Here is a 5,724-nt window from a genome sequence, read left to right on the forward strand (position 1 = left end):
GAGCAGAGAGTACTCTCTTCCGCTCTGGAGTTCCCTATTTCCGCTGAGTTTTTCGGTGACCTTTCCTCCTGGCTCGGGGTCGGCTTGTTTACCGCGAAGCACAAGGAGCCGCCGGCGGCCGAGAAGCCACTTCAGCAGAAGGCAATCCGTTTCCTGGCCGGATCCCTCCCCACTCCCAGACAGTCATCTGTATAGAAAGATGTCCGGGCTACTACAAGTCTGACGGCTAGAGCCGTCCATCTTCTCCACCCTGACCACAGGCGGATGCACTGAATTGCCTATGTCAGGGGTGGAAAACCTCGGCACGCCAGATGTTGGGGGAACTACAAACCCCATGAGGCATTGCAAGACTGACAACCAGTGGACGCCACAATGGGGGTTGCGGCTCACACCCGAGTGCACCATTGGAGGGGGTGACACTCGCTTCTCGGCCTTTTGGCTAAGATCAAGTGTAGTATCTGTGTAGTATCTGTTCTTATCAGTTGTTGGAGGGGAGAGGATGTTGCCACCCGATGGGAGAACATTCTAGTACCCTCTGACGTAATGGTGGGTGTCGGAGGACGGTTCGGTCCACTGCTAGTTGCGTCAGGCCCTGATGTACGGGTAGACCCTAGACAGTGGGAGGACCCCCGACGGCACTACCTCCTGATGTGAGCGGAGAACCACGGGGTCTGGCCCGAGGGTTCGGGGGGCGGCAGAAGCCCGTGGTGTTGTGCCCCCTGGGGGTGGCGTCCCAGGGGTGCGCAGAAAGTCACTTGGGTATGGGACCCCACATGACTCACTGTGCACTTGGTCACACACCATATTGCAATTTTCTGCACTTCGCCTCCAAGACAGGCCTTATGGCTAGTCTGGGGCAATATTTTTGCACTCCGGCCCCTAAGGCCTGTCAGCGTGGTGCACTGGCACTTTAGATTATTTAAGCACTCTATGCACGATTTGCACTTTTTTATTTTCCTATTTTGAGCCACAGATGCGAAAGGTGCAGGTTTCTTCGGGGCCTATTCCTGACGCTGGGAGGAGATTCTGTGCCTCGAACGGGGTTCTCTGTCTCCTCCCACACAGGAGGTGGGTTTCTCTTCGGGAGATCCCACTTGCCTAGTACTGAGGGGGACCTGTTTCGGCAGGTCCCCTTAGGAAATGGTCCACGGCCTTCGGGTTGGTGGACCACCAGTCTCAACCCCTGTCAGGAGCCTTGCGCCCCGGGGGGTCGGGAAAGTAGGTCCCTTCTTTCGAAGGACCTTGCACCCTTGTGCACGTTTTTGTGTGCTGTGATTTCACGGTTCACTTTTTTTGTTCACAGGGGGAAGTTTGATGCACGTCCACGGGCTTCGAAAAAAAAAAAAATTGGAGGGGGTGACACCAAAATGACAGTCATTTTGTTGTCACCCCTAGGGTTGCCACCTGTCCAGGATTCACCCAGGCTTTGAATGCTGTGTCCAGGTTTGATGGCAGCAGAAACCCGGACACAAGATGTCAGGCAGACAGGGGCAACCAAAATTAACATAGCGGCTACTGGCCCCCCACTGAAAATAGTCTCAACTGTGGTATTTACATATGAATGGGCGGCGCTATTTGCATATGAATAAGCCACGACTCATTCTCAAAAAAAAATGTCAGCGCGTCACTAGAGTGTTCGGGTTTCACTTGAAGAAAAGGTGGTAACCCTGGTCACCCCCTATGAAAAGTCGGGGCACTCGGTCACGGGCCGAGAGCCCGACAGCGTCAGGAGGGAGGAGGGGACCCGGCGGCATACCTCATCCCGCCTGGTGAACGCCCCCTCCTCTCTCTGCCGGCGTCCATCACCAAGATGGCCGCCGGCAGGCGTCAATAAGACGTCATCGCGCATGCGTCTCCACCCCCGGGTGACACCCAGCCTCGGGACGCCCGCGGCTGACAACATGACTCCCAGATGTTTGTAGTTTCATCACAGCTGGAGTGACGGGGTTACCTCTGGTCTATATAGATGGGCAAACCCAACATATTATATATTAAAAGGAGAACTATGAGATGAGTGATTTCCACTCCCCTCATAGTTCTAAGCCGACCTGTGACAATGAGACCTTTCACCGGTCGGCTCAGTAGATCGGGAGGTGAGAGAACACATACCGGCGTTCGCTCACCTCTCGATCCTGTCACGGCTCTCTGATTATTTCCATGTTTTTTTCATAAAAATAGGATTTTTGTACTCACCGTAAAATATTTGTTTTTGGGGAGGGGGGGGTCCATTGAGGGTGTTTAAAGGAGAACTATGAGGTGAGTGCTTTTCAGTATAGTTCTAGCCGACCTGTGACAATGAGACTGTCACAGGTCGGCTCAGTAGATCGGGAGGTGAGCGAACACATACCGGCGTTCGCTCACCTCTCGATCCTGTCACGGCTCTCTGCCGTGACAGGGGAGGGGCTGGATTCCCCCCCTCCCCGATCCGATAGTGCTGACTGGCGGAACAAACGGGGGAGTTTTCTCCGGGTAACCAGTTTCCTACCACACTCCAAAGACATGCTGGTAGGTTAACTGTCCCCTGTCTCAATTGGCCCTCATATGTATGCATGTGAGATAGGGACCATAGATTGTGAGCTCCTTGAGGGCGGGGACTGATGTGAATGTGCACTATGTGAAGCACTATATAAAATACCTGTAATAAATAGTGCCGAAGCCATCAGCTTGGTGAATACCCAAAGGTGGAGACAACATGCCGAAGGGCATGACCAAGAAGTAGCAGGCCCCACAGCAAAGAGTAGGAATCACTCATGCACAGGAAAGATGGAGACATGTAGATAAGCATCTTTGATGTCCACAGAAGCCAGAAAAAGACTCTCTGGTGAAGGGAGGCGATGACAGATTTGGTAAATTCCATGTCGAATTTTTGAAATGGAATGCAGATATTTAGAGCTTCGACATCCAGAATGGGACGAATATCCCCTTTGGGCTTGGAAACAGCGATCAGATCGGAGTAAAACCCCTGGAATCTTACTGCCTCAGCAACTGGGGCAATGACGCCTTGATTCAGAAGACCCGAGGCGGCTTGATGGAGATTTGCTAATCTCTGCAGTGACACAGCAAGGTTAGAGGTGAGAAACCGAGGAGGGGACAGGAAGCCACATTCCAGTCTGAAGCCCCGGGATACCACCTACTGACCCCACGTATCTGAGATGCAAGCTTTCCGAGTGTCCACAATGGTTAACAAATGACCCTCCATTCTGGGAAGACACTGCCGGATCCATAGTGGGAATGGACCACTTGTGCTCAGCACCAAAGGAATGTAAGGCCAATAAGCACTTATGAGGAGCAAAGAGTTTATGAGGTTGCTGCCAGTCTCCATTTAGAAATACATGGAAGCAGGTGCAAGGGTAATGTCATGACTGGGAACAGCACTGGTAGAAGCAACAGCCTGATCCTCTAGTTTCAGTGGTGCACACTGCATCAATAAGAACTGATAGGGTCTCCTTGAATTTGGGAGTGGTAGCAGTAGACTGCACAGGTGTAAGCTCATCAGTACTGAAACAACGCAGAACCAGAGTCTCTGCAACCAATGGTTTGGAAGCCGATAAGACCACGAGGACCTTAGATGTAGACTCCGCAGGGTAGGCCGCAATCAGCGTCAGCAAATAACTTGGTGATCTGGGTCTTAAAGTTTTGCATGATCTAAAAACCTTGGCCGAAAGAGGAAAGGGTGCAGCCTCACCCAACGGGGCCAAAGAAGACTTCAAGGATGGAACAGACTCCAGTGAACCCCTATCCAAGTCTATAGTCAGACATGTTGTGAATGGTGGTAAGGTAACATATAGGCTCACACCCAGACAGCTAGTAGTAGCAGGTGAGAGTCAGATGGCTGGAAGTAACCAAGTTCATTGTAGATGGGAAACAGGAACAGATCACAGACAGAGTTCTGCAAACTTCCTCAACAATGTATGGGGGGTACAGACCATGACACTCCACCCAGCTGATAAGCCAGTGCCCAATCCCACAGCGTTAACCCCTTCCACAGCAAAATTGGAGGGAACTGGGAATAATGGTGACCAGCAACCTAAGTAAATGAGGTAGCTCCTGGTGCTTCAGTGGCTCTGGACCTGGAAAGTGTTCCACAACTTCACAGAACAGAGTCTGGAGAGCACCCTATGCAGAACCCAGTGCCCGAAGGTGACTTCCAAGCTATCCCCCCAACATCCTGTCCAGCAGGGTCTTGACATGGCATTCCAAAAGCCAAGCTGAGGACAACCAGTGTGCTCCTAAGATCCTGTTTGCGCTGACAACACCATCCAGTCCTATGTACTGGACTCCATGTGGTGCCCAGCAACCTAAGTAAATGAGGAAGCTCTGGGTGCCTCAGTGGCTCTGGGCCTGGAAAGTGTTCCACAATTTCACAGAACAGAGTCTGGAGATCACCCTACGCAGAATCCAGTGCCCGAAGGTGACTTCCAAGCTATGCCCCAATATCCAGTCAAGCAGGGTCTGGATATAGCATTTCAAAAGCCATGTTGAGGACAACCAGTGTGCTCCTAACATCCTGTTTGAGCCAACAACACAATCCAGCCCTATGTACTGGACTCCACGTGGTGCTCAGCATCCTAAGTAAATTAGGTAACTCCTGGTGCTTCAGTGGCTCTGGGCCTGGAAAGTGTTCCAAACTTCACAGAACAGAGTCTGGAGAGAACCCAACGCAGAACCCAGTGCCCGAAGGTGACTTCCAGGTTATCCCCCCAAAATCCAGTCCAGAACGGTCTTCACATGGCATTCCAAAAGCCAAGCTGGGGACCACCAGTGTGCTCCTAAGATCCTGTTTGAGCTGACACCACCATCCAGCCCTACGTATTGGACTACAGAACATCATATATTGATTAGTTTCCCAGCAAAACAATGTTGCTGCCTTTAGCCCCAAGAGCCTGTCCACATTGTATGTAGGGAAAGGACTTTTGGAAGATGTAGCTCTGAGGGTGTACCTACATGATTGACCTCTCAGAAGCTGACCCTTCAAGCCTGGAGAGAAGGTCACAAGGAGTAACAGAAGCTGTTTCTCGCTACAGGAACAAATGAAAAGAAAGAAAATAATGCTAGGATAAGATCTTGAGGGGGAGAGGGAGGTTTGAGGGTACATTTGGGTCATGTCATGTACATACCCTTTAAACCCACCGCACCATAAACTTTATAGTTATATTCTCTCAAAGGGACATTTGAACATTTTTGAATGGAGTTGTAACTCATTGTCTAGAGCAGGTCAGGCTTTAAATGTATGTCCACTTTAAGGCAAACCACGTACGATGCCATTGGCAGCCAACATTCTTCCACTCATGTGATCAGTTTACTACAGGAACCGCAGTGAAGGGAAAGTTCTGAGCTCCGGATCGGGGTTCCTCTTCTCCTGGGCTGGTAGCAGGCTTGTTTCATTCATGAAGGGGCCTGTAGGACGTGTTAACAGTGCGAGGTTTATCTTCATCCAACAGCTTCCGAAGTCTTCTCCCGGGAGGATGGTGACAGCTCCGCTCACATCCTGTACGACCACTCCCTGGGGGGGCCCGCGGGCGCTTTAACCTTATCAGCAGGAAGTGACAACCGTTTCTCGTGCGATCCTTCAATTTCTCAGAGTCAGCCGACATGAGCCGGTCACTTGACGGGGACACAGCTCCAGAACGAAATATATTTCCTAGAAAAACTCCAAACGACTTTCAAAATGTCCTCCTTCATTTCCCAAATTCCCAATACTACAAGATTCTGGTCAATTATAAA

Source organism: Nanorana parkeri, unplaced genomic scaffold, assembly GCF_000935625.1.
Source record: "Nanorana parkeri isolate BGI_ZX_2015 unplaced genomic scaffold, ASM93562v1 scaffold126, whole genome shotgun sequence".
NCBI lineage: Eukaryota > Metazoa > Chordata > Amphibia > Anura > Dicroglossidae > Nanorana > Nanorana parkeri.